The following is a 15,082-nucleotide window of genomic DNA, read 5'->3' as shown; positions in this document are numbered from 1 at the left end:
ATGGGATAAAAATATATATTAGCATGCTAGTCCATGTGCTAGACTAGCATTCGCCAAACTGCAGCCTGCGGGCCAGATCCAGCACAACACTCCCTCTCCACTGTGAGCAGCGCTTACCGTCCCATCGTGCTGCTCACCAGAAGCTCTGACCGCTGTTGTGTGACCCTCTCTGCAGTCACATCTTCCTGGAAATCTTGGCGCAAAGCCTGCTGGACAGTGGGCTACAGATGCAGCTGCCCAGAGCATCATGTAAATGTGGTCAGAGCGGCTTCTAGTCAGCCGCACAGCAGAATGGTAAGCGCTGGTCCAAATGGGGACAATTTTTGCACTATGCAGTGGTCACAAGTTTGGCAACCTCTGTACTAGACTCTCAAGTAGTCCTAGAGAAAGAAGATCACATTTACATTTGCCTCAGGCAAATTTCTTAGTTTGCCTCTAAGAACCTGATGCTGCTTCTCATCTAAAGTCCTTCAAAGGCAGTGCCTGAGAGATCCTGCTGATGAGATCACTGTTGTAGGAGAAGTCCTGGTGCACCATTACCTCCCCCCCAGTCCTTTTCAACTACCCCCCCCCCGTACCAGTACATCATGACAAACAATGACCTTATCCCCATTGTTGTAGGGAAATTGGAGCAATACTGCAGGTGGATAATCCTGAAGAAATATTGAAGATTAAAGCATGCAGCAACTGTTACCCTGCACATGCCCGATCTTGTCTGATCTCGGAAACTAAGCAGAGTCAGGCCTGGTTAGTACTTGGATGGGAGACCGCCTGGGAATACCAGGTGCTGTAGGTTTATACCACAGTCTTTTGAGACTGAAGGTTGCCAACCAAGAGTAAAAATAGTCAACATAACTAGAACATTGAATTTCAATTGCATATTATTGGTACCCAGCAGCCTATCTTGAATTACCCATGAATGGGTGATGGGGCAGAAGTTACACACATGTAAGCCCAAATAACCCTTTATATTTGCCCAGAAGGATCTACTCTCCTTTTTTTTCTTCCAGAAAAATGCAGCAATTCACAGTTGGGGAAATTAGTCTGCTGCCACGTCAGTTGAAGCCCAAGTGTTGCCATACTATTGAAATCTTTATAGCTACATTCATTCCCCAGACACCGCTGTTATCTAACTTTATCTCTCGGGACTCGTGTTCACACATTTTGGCATATCTGTTGCTTGCTACCAGATTACTTTTTCTTCCTTTTCCTGAGGGCTCTTGAAGAATTTTATAAGACCACAAATTTACAAAGAGAGGTGGTGCCCCGGGTGAATATTAGGGCTTTTCTGTCCAAAATGACTTGAATGTCAAAATTGCTATAACCTTCCAAGAGAAACGCTAAATCGCAATGTGATAAGAAAGGCACCCTCGACAGGTCTGCAAATGACAGCTCTATAATTTCAGCATTATTTTAATACAATGTAGAAGTGCCTTATATGTTTAAGCTTCATTTTACACCTCTTTTTTAGAATAATTGATTCATACTTGTCTGCAGAGGTTTCAATAGTTTTCTTTTCTTTCATTATTTCATTGTCTATCTTTCATTTTTTTTTCCACTTTTGACTCCCTGAAAAGTTTTTTGTTTTTTTATAACCTATAGAAATAAATGGCATTTCCTAGCATATTTAACTGAGCAGCAACCTTTATCAGAAGAGGCAGATTTTTGTAGTTTAAAGGTGGAACCCCACCTGCTTACACTCATCACAAGAGAGATTTAACGGTGGTCATGTCAAACCTGGTTGTTTATCATGGCTTACTGCCAACGTGTGGATGTGTCACGGTGTTATGGGCTCTTTGGCAATTGTTTTATGCTTTAGATCAGGGGTCTCCAAAACCCCGGCCCGGGGGCCAGATGCGGCTTGCAGCAAGCCTCTTTCCAGCCCACGGCTAACCTCTTGTCCCCTGAAAGCCTCTGGCCCACTCAACTGAACGTGACCAGAACTGTGCTCTGATTGTTTCTGGAGCGTCTTCTGAGGGCCAGAGAGGTTGAATGAATGAGCCCATTCATTCATTTATTCACTCACCTATGTTCTATCTCTAGTTTATTTATTTAAATTTTATATTTAAATAGTTTTTCCAGCCCTCCACACCACGCCAGATATTTGATGCAGCCCTCTGGCCAAAGAGTTTGGAGACCCCTGCTTTAGATCCATGTTAACAGGGCTAAGAAGCACCTTTTCAGTGGTGGTTCTCTTAGATTCAGCAGGGGGAGAACAAGTGTCCTGATTCATCTCAGCATAGCATATTTCCCAGTGGCTGTCTGCTGATGACTTTCATGTCCATTTTCATATAAAGGTGGGACCTCAGTATCAGCAAGAGTTCCATTCCTGGATCTCCTGTAGATACAAAAACTGTGGTTAAAAAGATTCGCAGGGGAATCCCTTAAAGGACCTCCTGGTGTGACCGGAAGTGCCTTCTGGTAAGTGTATAGGTGTTCTGAGGTGCGGGAAGGCCATGTGTGGCCTCCTTGCACCTCATAATGCATCCCAAAGGCTTCTGAGATGCACTTCTTGTTTTTCATAAAACCAAAAGTGTGTCTCAGAAGCCTATGGGATGTGTTCTGAGGCGTGCAAAGGCCACAAGCAACCTCTGTGCACCTCAGAACATCAGCTAGATGTGACTGGAAGTGACTTCCAGTTGTGTCCAGGAGATTCAATGAGGCCCTCCAGCCCTGGGTTCAGAACCTGCAGTAAGTTAAATTCGCAGGTTCCAAACATGCAGATTAGGAGAGCCTACTGTATTGCAGTGTTTCTGAAACTTACCAGGGTCATAGCACCCCCACAGCCTCTTCTTCCCAGCTTAGCCAGGCACCACCATCTTGATGGCATGAAATCTCACATGATCCAAGATAGTGGCAACCAAATCAGAAGGCATACTGGCAAGTTGCCATGGGTAAGTATAACATTAAGAAGTGTGCTTTAAGTACTTTTTAAATGGACATAGATGTATATATGTGATTTTTTTTTTTGTATTTCAGATTCTTATTATCATGATGGAAATCCTTGTTAGTTCGTGTCTGTTTCTTGAAAAGCTCCTGCTGACACTTTAAACTCCACTACAAAAGATAAGAGGGGGGAAAAAGAAAAACTTCACTCTTACACTTTCTCTTCAGTGTTTTTGCACCACTGAGTTGACAGTTGAAATCCTGTCCCACTACACCTGTGCTGAATGTCAGACACATGCCAACTTGGTGGCTGGCAAAAGGGTAGAGAGAGCCATACAGACATGGAGAAAAAAAATGAAACAGTTTGCAGTGTGACTGGCCCTGCTGAAACTGTGTGTCATATGTCAAAAAACTGTGAGACCTGGCAGATCTCTGCAGATGCAGTGATGCTTCTCAACACACAGTAGATGAAATGGTGTCTTGGTGGTTTGATTCTAATCCGCACTAGTAACTTTCACGGGCGACACTCTACCAGGATAATTTAGTAAAACAGAATCAGGGGGTGAGATTTGGATAGGAGCCTGAACAAGAACACTGAGTAAAGTGGAGTTTTTCCTTTGTCTGAAAAACTGGGAATGACTTGTCTTCGAGTGCTGCTGTAGATCAGAACATCCAGTAAGCAAGCAGCAAATCAACAATGTCCTCTATCTTCAATGCCCCCATCAAGTGCCCTCTGTTTTCTTCATCCTAAAAGGCTGGAGAATATATTAACACAATTTCAGGGACATATGCACAAGTTCCTGGGAAGGCATTCAGTAGCTTCAAGCTCTCTCTCTCTCTCTCTCTCTCTCTCTCTCTCTCTCTCTCATATGAGATAATGGTGGGAGCCACTATTCCATGATGAAAAATCGTGTGGGCACCATATGTTCTGGGCAAAGCCTATTGTATAGATCCTTCTCACCCAACTGTTTTTCTCCCTTGCTGCAGGCTGACAATTCACATACCAGTTTAGATCCCTCAGAAACAATCTCATTGTATTTACATAACACAGCATTTCCTGGCATTTACTAAACAGTGAGGATCTGAGCAGGAAGAATCCTAAGTGGGTTACTCAGAGAGGAAAAACTGAGAAACAAACAAAAAAATAAGCAGATTTCATGAAGTGAATCATGAATAGAAGGAATCCTTATCAACTGCTTCATACACAGAAGTTTTGAGTCAATCGGTGTTAAAAACACTAGGAAATTTAGTACTATATTAAAAATATATTGTGTTTTAAAAAGGGTACTTTATCACTGTAGCAAAGAGGATTCATGATATTTCCTAAAGGACTCCTTGTTGGATCTGGATAGAGAGCACTGTTTGGTGTAATCATTCACTTAAAAAAAAAAAAATAGTACTGACTTCTGCTAAACCCTGTATTCCTTGGTGACCATCACCCCCAATCCACTGACCCATTCTCAAAATACAATCATGTTCTAGTGCAGTGGTTCCAAAACTGGGTTCCAACTTGATTTTTGGTGGGTGTTCTGCCAGATTTCAAGGCCAAGCTCTGCCTGGAGAATTATGCCCACTTTAAGCAAATTAGCTTCCCTTCTTTCCCCCAACAAATGACCCTGGTTCTGCCCTGCAATCCTGCTGGACCCCACCTCCAGTGTAGCTCGCCTGTTCAACCTGCAGAGGTCCTCTCTCCTGCCAGCAGCCTCCCACCACTACAGCAGACCCTTAGTCCTCAGCAGGTCTTGGGCACAGCAGCCACACACCAAACTCCAGTGCCTCCAGCAGTCCTTTAGTCACAAAGTCAGTCAGAATATCCAGGGCAAAGTCCAAAGTCAATAAGCCAAGTCACAGTCCGAGGTCGGTCAGTCTGTCTCCAACCTGCACTCCTTCTACAACCCACAAACCCTTCCTGCCTCAGGTGCTCCTTATATTCCTGAGGGCCCTATTGCCTTCAAGTGGCTGCAGCTGTGCAGCACACTCTACTGGATGCCCAGGCCTTATCCTTAAAGGGGCCACTGCTGACACCACATCTACCTCCTTGCCAGATCTCCCACGATTCCAATACAGTGGGTCATGAAACTGACAAGCAGATTCCTCACAAGGAAAATGTATTGAGCCCTAAGGAAAGTGAAATGGAGTTACATGTACATGTTTACTCATGAGTAGACAACTATATCCAGGCTTTTATCAAAGGCCTGGAGAAAGGGAACACAAGGCCACCAGAATGGTCCTGATCTGATTGACATGGAGCTCAAAAATTGCTCCAGAAGGCAGTCCCCCACCCCAACATAGTAAAAAGGATAGAAACAGAGCTTTGAACAGCTGGCAAAGTTACACTTTTTAAAAAGTCTCATAAAGGTAATTGGGCCCTGTTAGAGTGTCATTTTAAAAAGTGGGTCCCGGTGCTAAAATGTGTGGAAACCACTGTTCTAGTGTATATGCATTCCAAGTGTGCTGTCCAATGTAATTAGAACAAAACTATGACACCAGTGCAGTGACTTCTTCCAGTAAAGCTGCCAAACTTTTCACATGCTGGTCCAAGAGTGTAATTCGCTCACTATCTCTCTCATTAAGTTTTTGACATGTGATGAGTATCAGTTCTGCTGCCTGGAGAAAAGCATGTGATAGTAAATGGTGGGACCCAACTGATGGCTGTTTTCCTCTGACACTCACTTATTTATAGAATTCCTGCACAACCAATGCAAAGCAGGAAGTACCTCCATCTAATTTCTCCACTGTGGGCATTTTGCCACAGCCAAACTCTTCTTGTGTTCCTTTCCCCTGTTTGGAACAGACTCGCCAGATGTCTTGTTGTTTGTGTCCCTCTGCAGACCACCTCAGAGGAATGACTAAGCTGCGGGTTTCTGAAAGTGGCATTGCTGGGCAATGTAAGCGATAAACCAAGTTCAAGGAAAATTTACTTTACATTGCAGCCATGAGTCACTATAATATGGATTTTTCCCTCCGGAAGTTAATGTTTAATATTTCAAATTCTTACAAATAAGTAGGGAGAGGATGAGGGAGTTCAACAAACTATATCGGAACATCTCTGCTCGTCAAAGCCTTTTTCACAGGTGCAATGATGGCAGGAAGAGTTAGGCAGATGCATTGTCTGCTATCACAGCACTGCAGGGACTGGGGAAACCACAACTGCTAAATCGCTTCGTACTATGCCATTTTTAATGGCAACGGCAATTGACACTCCTGGAAACCCCACCATGCTCTGTGGTTTTAGAGCAAAGTTCAAAAAGAAAATGTCCAGAAAATTTGAAAAGCACTCATCATTTCAGTAGTGTAAATAGCATTCAGCTAACAAATGTACAGGCATAGCATGATTAAGACAGTAGCATCCACCAAGTTGTGATAATTAAAGAAGAGTAATTAATCACAGCATTAACAGCGATAGTAGTAATAACAAGTTATTTTTGTGTTCTTCTGGTGGCCGCTGCTGAAAAGCAGCCGTAAAGTGCTTTCTGACAGTGCACTGAAAAGCACACCTCCAGAGCCCTGGCAGGAAGTCATGGGCCTTCCTGTTTGTGTCACCGGATCTGCAGAGGCCCACCAAGGCAGGTAAGATGGTAGGGAAGGTGGGAGGTTGGGGGAGGGAAGAATGGGGGTCAGGGAAGATGCAGGAGAATGTGGCTCTGAAGGCGATGGTGTGCACTGGATCCTATAACTCTTTTCTGCAGCCTCCCCACCCTCTTTCTCTCCTCATGCTAGAAAAATCAATAGCACAAGTCCAAGGTGGAGGGGAAGGTTCATGCAGGGGTATGGGGAGTTAGATCCTCTTTCCCTGCTGAAGTCTCCCAATCCACCTCTCCCCCCAGCTGGATACAGCATGCCTGTTTTTGTACAGCTGCACTAGTGGGTGGGAAAGATAGGATTGGGCAGCAATATAACCTTGATACTACAACAAGAGTATAACTGATTCCAATAAGAGTGTGCAAGCATAATTTTTTTTTTTTAATGAACTCATCCTAGTTTTCAACAAGCACTGTTTGCAAAATGTAGAATTGATGAAAGGACATAGTTTATTAACCCAAGCAATAAAATCAACTAATAATGATTCTTCAAGCACGATTTATTTGATTTTTGCTTTGAACTATTGCTCCAGAATATTACTCCAAAACTATTATCTGTGCTCCATTTCAGAGCTGGTGTTGTGGCTCAAAGATGGACAGGTGAACCAGAATTTCCTTTGTTCACATCTTGTCTCTGCCATGCATTGTCTTGTCTCAGCTCCCTGAACGGCTGAGAATGGTGAGAACTTGAAGCAGCTGACAAGCCCAGCTGAGTGATTCAACCCGCTCTTGGTGTGAGCAAGAAGCGTCTTGGCTGCCCTCCATGTGAGAGATGCAGCTGCTTGTCAGCCTGCGTGGGAGAACTGGAGGCCAGACGTGAGACCAAACCAGGAAGATCCATTCTGAAATGTTGGTTCTTGAAAGAGAGAATCTCCATGTTTGTAAAAATCCCCTTGAGGGATTTAGAAATGCCTGCCTATGTAAACCGCCTTGAATAAAGTTAGAGGAGTAATCCGATGACTAGAAAGGCAGTATATAAATACCTAGTTATTATTATTATTTTATTATCCTGCACCAGGTGACGCTAACCCAAGTGACGCCACTGCAAGAAGCCTTGTGAATGTTGTCTAATGTGCATAAGGGACTTATGCAGTTCATGAGGCTAGCCCAAAATAAAGAACCTTGGTCTGATCCATCAGCAATCCAACTTTTGATGGAAAATTCACCTTGTGCAGCATTTCACTGTAAAAATTCATTGTATTCCATCTGCTGCTCCCCTCCCTCCAAGCTAATTAGGTCAATTTTAAAGATACATATGTATATTTTATAATCATTGGAATTAATCTCTCAGTTGCTTGTAACATGACTGTATCTATGACTTCACACAAATTATACAATAAAATGTAAGATCTGATTGCAATGAGCCAAATGTTGATTTTCTGGCGTTTGGGGGCAAGTTTCAACTCTGGGGGACATCCAATTCCCTGATGCTTTAACCTAGTTAGAATGGCCCAAATTAATCTTGGTACTTAATGATAGCAAACTCAGTTTAACCTTGGTTTAAAGTATGTATTTATACATATCAATGAGAGAAATAAAGCAGGTTATTGATTTTACATCCACTTTCACAGTGGTAATTAAAATGTACCTTTGCAGCCTGCAGATCAGTAAACTGTATATTTCAGACCAAATAAATGGCTCCTAGTAATTTTCTGTTGGTGATATCCCTGAAATTTCATTGTTTTGGGGGCTCGGTATGATTTTTGTCATTCATGAGGTTGGATGAGAAATCTTGGTCATGCAATCCAATCATTTCTGACAGCAAGATTCCTAAGAATTACTCAGCCTTGCTGTCAATCACTTTCCCATAACAACTTTGTCCAGGTGGCTAACTTACTAGACCCTGTTGAGCAAGGCATTTTATAATGCGCACATGTGCATACAGGAGTGGGCAGGATGGCGGATAAGTTGTTTTGTGAGCTGAATAATATTTGCATGCTGGATTTAAACAACACCTGATAGATGCTTTTACATTTACTGGGAAGGAAACCTCAAGATTTTGTACTGCAAATTGCTCCATTGCTCAATTAAGTATTTTCTAAGATAACAGCTTCTTCTTCAGCCATCAGTGATTCTGTTAAACTTATGGGACTTTCTGTCCTGTTTTTCAAAGCTACCTTTTAGTTTTGGCATGGGTTGGTCACTGACAATAGCTGATGCGCTCATGGATGTTGCCTAGCTGTGGAGTGTCTTCATGGTTAGATGATGTTTGTATAGAACTAATGACTGCTAATATATGGATAGTCAATAAAGTAGATGATGATGATGATTAATGAGCCCAATAACAGTTATAATTTTCTGTGCTCTGTGTTCCCCAAATATTTGGTGGGCACAGGATATTTGGCACAAATATTTGGTTAACCCAGTTTTGATAATAATCTCGCATCCAGCTGTTGCAAGTAGTTATGAAATTGACCTGTGGTTTAAGAGACCTGAAAAGGAAATATACAGTTTCAACAGCTTTCTATTTCTCAAACCAAATTTTCAAAATTTGAAGCTGAGTGGCAGAAATTGAAGATGTCCCAACATTGCAGAAAGTTGAGAACCTCTTCCACTATAGATATGGAAGAGGTTGATAAAATATGCCCTTGAGCAGTGGTTCCCAAACTGTGGGGCCGGGACCCATCAGTGAGAGTGTTTTTGTTGGTTTGTGAAACTGAGAGATTAGGCTATGTGTATAAAGTGTTACATAAGCTGCTATTTGTGGGGGTGGAGAAGCACTGGCTGCCCAAACACCATTACAGCCTCACCCCTTGGCATATATAAATCAGGCAGCAGCCTTTAGGGCCTCTAAAAAGTTTGAGAACCACTGCCCTTGAGCATAGACAGGGCAATTGGAGAACAATTTAACCTCAAAGCTACAGTTATCTATATGTCATTGACTAACATTATGTTCCATTGGGCAACTGTTGCTTTTATTAATAAGCACACCAGCACAGACTGTTTAGTTGCTCTGGCGTCCACAACCCTGCCATCACATAGGCATTTTTGGTGGATATTTTCCAGCTGCAATAGGGCTATGGTTGCATTTACTTACAATTCACTTGTGGAGTTTGAGGGGAGCTAAGATTTGAGGACTGTGGCTCACTTAATTGTTTCCTCTTGCTTCCTTTTTGGGTTTTTCTCATGAGGTAAGGACTTGATTATGATTAGATGGAATATGTCCAATTTGAAACCTGCACAGAGTTCTATAACCACTCAATTAGAAGCAATGGGTGGACTAAGTCCATGATATATTGATTAATGCAATGCGTATAGTACATGAAGACACATACCAACATTTAGGTCATTCATAAGCACACATTCTTCTCCCTCTTTATAAATATATAAACCCTGCTACTACACTCTAGTGAGAAACACATTTCAAAACTATGACTTGAAAGAGAAAAAAAAGGAACACAATTGAGATTAATAGTGTTCATTACCTAGTCAGACTTCTGACCTACCCAAATTTGAAAGTATTTATTTTTCTGGTAGAGAAAATAAGAGGTAAAAATATGGGGGTGGTGAGGAGAGCTGGTTTATGTCTACATTTGGCTAAAAAGGTATTATTTAGGTTACTCTGAGGTGCTTTTTCTATTGGTTTTACAGTACATGCCACTGAGCAGACATACAGTAACTGAATTGTTTCAACTTATCCAAATAACATTGAAATAGACTTAATTGTTGAGCATGGAGGAAAACCCATGTGTCTCCTGAGACTATTAGTGTCATTTAAAAGGCTAAATGTATCATAAAACCTGTCTTTAACTGAATAAAATTGTACAGACCAACACAATTTTAGCTAATGTTTTCCACATTTCTTGCAAAAGAAAAAAAAGAGAAAGGAAAATAGGTTTAAAAAGTGACTTTAAAGCAAACTCCTATGAAGAGTTCACCCCCCCCCCTTTTTTTTTTGGAAAGGGAAATACAAGAGCTAATTAATACTCACAGTTAAAGTAACCTAAAATACGCAACATATAAACATATTATTTCTATAGAAAATAAACTCTGAATATTTTCACACGAACTACTCTAAGCTATAACAGTACTGTACTACAGACTGAAAAATGATAAACGCTTTTAAACATATACCCCTCCTTGTATATTGATCCCATTCCTAATAAGACCAATGGTTATACATTGTCCTGAGTTTTACTGTTTGAGAAATAAACAAACTTCATCCTTAGGTGAATGTATCACAGCCCAATCCTAAGGGTGACAAGGGCTGGTGCTGGAGCTGCAGTGCCAGTGCTGGGTGTCATAAAAGCACTGTAAAGTGCTTTACAACATTGGGGGAGTAAGTGGCACTGGTGGGAAGGCCTGCGCTATCCCTTGGGCACAGCATCCCGCTTGACAGCCGCAGGGGCAGGTAATTGTGTTTGGGGTGAATGAGGGTGGAGAGGGGGTGGTTCGGGCCTGGGAGGAAGGCCGGGACAGTGGAGGAGGCCTCTGCCCCATCCTAGGAACCAATCCTATGCCAAATTCCAGTGCTGATGCAGCAGTGCAAATGGGATGTGCACTGAATCCTGCAGTGGGGGGGGGGCAGTCACAGAGGCCCCCTCAAGGTAAGGGAGCATTTATTCCCTAACCTCAGAGCTGAGTTGCAGCTGCATCAGTGCTGGAATATTGGATAGAATTGAGCCCTTAATCTCCTTCCTGGGCCTTAAAGCCCTACATGGGGCTACTTGAATGTTCCCTTACCCCAAGGTAAGGGGTTTTATCTGTTTAGTTCCAGTGCTGGATACAGTGTGGGCCCAGTGACCTTGCTGTGCTGTTAATGTGTCAATATATGCCACTTTTAACACAAAATTGAGCTATCAATGTGTCCTTTATGCCACTTCGAACACTTTTTGTCCGGCCCACAGGTGTACACATTTGGTCCCTGTTGAGTTTATGCAACGTTGGGCAGATATGGCTTAAGCATAACATTCAGTGTTAGCCTCGATATTTCTCATACTCATTTCCAGTCCTCTGCAGTAATAACTCTACCCAAATTAATTTCCCATCTCATTTGAGAAGTATTTACTGATAGTAGATATTTGCAAAAGCATTTTATACAAACTACTTAACATCCCCCTTTCCTACTGAACAGCTAACAGTTAAATAGTGCAGTTTGGGTTCTCAAGGTCCTTGTTAAACTATTTAGTCTGTGTCTGATTTGGAAATATCCAAATCTGACTGATGGGCTGATGACCATTCATTTCTAGCATTGTATCATTGTAAGACTTCATCCTCCCATCCCGAGATACAGATCTAATTCTAGTCATTTTCTACTCCTCCTACATATTTCTATTATGCAGAGCTTGTTTATCTTCTAATTATTTTCTAATTCCTCATGTAGTAGAAGCCTATCAAAGAGGAAAAGCCTGGGGCAAGCTTATTCTTAAACCATAAAGGGCCTGTGTGCAAGGGTTAACCTTCAACATGGCTTTATTCCCAGTACGACAATGCCACACAGGATCTTTCAATGCAATGGACTCATCTCCTCTAATATTAATCAATTTTTTTTTTTGGGGGGGGGGGGATAAACCAATGGTCCAATCCTCTCTACCACAGGGACTAACATTCAGGCAGCGGGGTTTGCTTTATAGCAATTGTAAATGGCCTTAATAGCATGACTTGATGATAAACTTTGATGACAGACTGCCAAACATCTCTTGCATCCTCTTTTCACAAAATTTCTGTAGATATTCTAGGTGAGTTTATATATATATATATAACTCTGCCATATTCTAACCCCAGTCCCTAAATGGGGCTACTTGGTTCTGCACCAGTGATTTAGCTGGTGTGGAGCCAAGTAACCCCATTGAGCAAGCTGAGGCTTGACACAGGGTAGGGGAACAAATATTCCCTTACCCTGAGGAGAACTCCTTCCTGCTCAGTTCCAGCACTGGATATGGCATGGACCTGACAGCCTTGCTGTACCAGTGTTGGATAGGATTGGACTGTAAATTAAGCAAATGTTTCTTGGGGAGATGACCTGTACTATTCTTCATCATTCCTGTTCTACCCTTAAATGGATACATGACCGTATTAAAGCCTTCTTTAACAGTCTTTTTCCATCTGCATTGTCTGTCAACATTTTACTAACTTGGAAATAAAATTGCTTTTGACTAAAGTTTGGAGCATAAATTATAGCCAAAACAAATGGAAAACAAAACAGAAGTTGAAATTATATTGAAGTTTATACACTTCATGTCATGTCATTTCTTGCAATCAGCAGGTGTCATAAAGGCTATTTGGCCCACTTTATGAAATTGGTTTGACACTCCTGACCTAGAGTATTCTGGCACAGAACCCTATTTGTATAATTTATTCTGGTAGAATAAGTTCCACTAGGTGGAATCAGGCCATACACACAGGTCCGGATGTGCTGGCACTGCAAATAAACCTGGAAGTCCCGCACATCCAGATTTGAGAGCAATGAAATGCTGGGGTGAAGCTGTGTTTGGACTTTGAAGGAGAGGATGAGAAAGCCAGTGTCGGGTTTTAAGAAAGGGTGCCATCTGCCACCTTGGTTGCCCACATTGGGGGGAAAGAAAGAAAGAAAGAAAGAAAGAAAGAAAGAAAGAAAGAAAGAAAGAAAGAAAGAAAGAAAAGTTTCAGTCAAAAGGTGTTGAGAATCAAGCTGCTTACCTCCCAGTTCCATCAGCTATATTTTCCATTGGCCTTGGCAATGCAGTTCAGCTACTGTGATCCCACTTTTCATAGCATTTGTTGTTGGCATCCTTCAGTCTCGGAAGACTATGGTGTCACGCTCTGAATGGTGGTTCTGGAACAGAGTGTCCTCTCCAGTGCGTGAAGCCTGGGTAAAGTAGGTATGGAGGATAGGCTGTTATCCATGCAGCAAATCCCATGGCAGGAGGTCTGGTCTAGAGGGTAGAGCCTCCGTCTGCCTGAAGATAACATCCACAAGGTCGCCAGTTCGAGGCCACCGGCACCGTGCGACCTTGAAGCAGCTGACAAGCTGAAGCCGAGCGATTCCATCTCCTCTGAGCTTGGGAGGATGGAGGCCAGAATGTGAAGCCAGATCGGAATGAAACACCTTGAATGTAGTGGTTCTTGAAAGAAAGAACCTTCTTTCAAATTGTAAAAATCCCTATTTAATAAGGGATTTAAATAAAAGCCTGCCTATATAAACCGCCTTGAATAAAGTCTTGAATAAAGACCAAGAAAGGTGGTATATAAATACCTGTTATTATTATTATTATTATTATTATCCCCCCTCTCCACGTCGCTGAAATGGTCCAATGGAAAGGCAGAGGCCAATACGGTTGGTTCCAGCGGCGTCACAGGAGTTGCCAGAACGTGACTGTGTTCAGCCACGAACTGCCTCAGGGACTCCGGCTCCGGATTTTGCCTCGAGGTTGACTCCTGAAGCCTTTTCCATAACTAGATGTAGCCACAAGGCAGTGGAGGTTTGGGATCAGAGTTTTCCTTCTCTCAGATGAGCTGCCTTCCCAGGCTAACGAGTCCCATCTACCCGGTGGCTGTTCAGTCGCCTCTTACGACAAGTACAGCCAAACTGAGGGCCTATTCTATTCCCCAGCCCCCAGGGGATAAACATAGCATAAACAGAGTGTATTAAGATGGTGTGTCTTAGCTGATCAAACCCCCACCCCCCGTTCACATGACATTCTGGATCCGATATCCACTTTGAAAAAGTTGTAGGCGTTTCACTTGAAGATTTTGGCTGTCAACCCCCCCCCCCCCCGCCCATTCTGCATAAGTTTCACCTACATTTAGGAACTCTCTTCAGGGGCAGCGTTTGCCTGGGCAGACCCCTGGAGAGAGGAGGTGGCACTACAGATCATGCTGCAGAGGGCAGTTAGCTCTGTAACCATGTCACTGCCCTTCGTTACATAATGTACAAACACAGCTTCTATCTAATTACAACTAGGCAAAACACAGGAAATCTTGGACTCGCTAATGCTTTGTCCATCCATCAGAACTGAGCCTAAGCACCCAAATCTGAGCACAGATCTGAAAAATTCCATTGTTGTTGTTGATTCCACTGAAAATGTTCTGTATTTCATGCATTTTATTCTTTTCCCTTCCCTTTTTCACAGTCCATGTGATACTTTTATACTGCATAAAAGAAATAATGGCAGTGCTCTTTCAAAGGTGGTGGGGGAGAGAGGAAAGAAGTTTATGCATTCCTTTTATACTGTCAGAGAGACAAAAGGTTGTACCTTTCTTCCAAAGAAGTTTAAAATATAGTGGAGAACTATCAAGAGCAAAGACAAACATTAGATCAAATCTCCATAGATGGAACAAATCTTTCTGTTTATCTGTCTTGAGTTTTCAGTGGAATTGTATTTCAACTATCATAGAAGCTATTTCGAATAACTTCTGCTAGCATAATTGTTATTTTTACAAGTTTAGTTGCTATGGAAATGCATGATGTAATCCTTTATTTCCATCACAATCATGATGGCTCTTTTTACCTAGCCAGCTTTACTTTTCATCTTCCTTCTCTGTGAGTCCAGTTAATTTTCGGAAACCTTCAAACTTTAGGATATAATTACTCATCTGAATGAACACTGGTGCTTTCCCTCAAAGGTTACATTGCTCTGCAATTACATCCTTTGTCCAGCTTCTCCCATAACAATCAAGTGTGTGAATGGAAACAG

At 42.3% G+C, this 15,082-nt stretch overlaps 1 pseudogene; it reads left to right on the top strand.

The window, feature by feature from the left end:
• Nucleotides 1-676: 676 nt before the first annotated feature.
• Nucleotides 677-796, top strand: LOC136650489 (5S ribosomal RNA; annotated as a pseudogene).
• The last annotated feature ends 14,286 nt before the right edge of the window (nt 797-15,082 follow it).

The sequence above is a fragment of the Tiliqua scincoides genome, chromosome 4 (genome assembly GCF_035046505.1).
Source record: "Tiliqua scincoides isolate rTilSci1 chromosome 4, rTilSci1.hap2, whole genome shotgun sequence".
Classification (NCBI taxonomy): Eukaryota; Metazoa; Chordata; class Lepidosauria; order Squamata; family Scincidae; genus Tiliqua; species Tiliqua scincoides.
The sequence above is the reverse complement of the archived record's forward strand: the minus strand, read 5'-3'. Positions and strand labels throughout refer to the sequence as shown.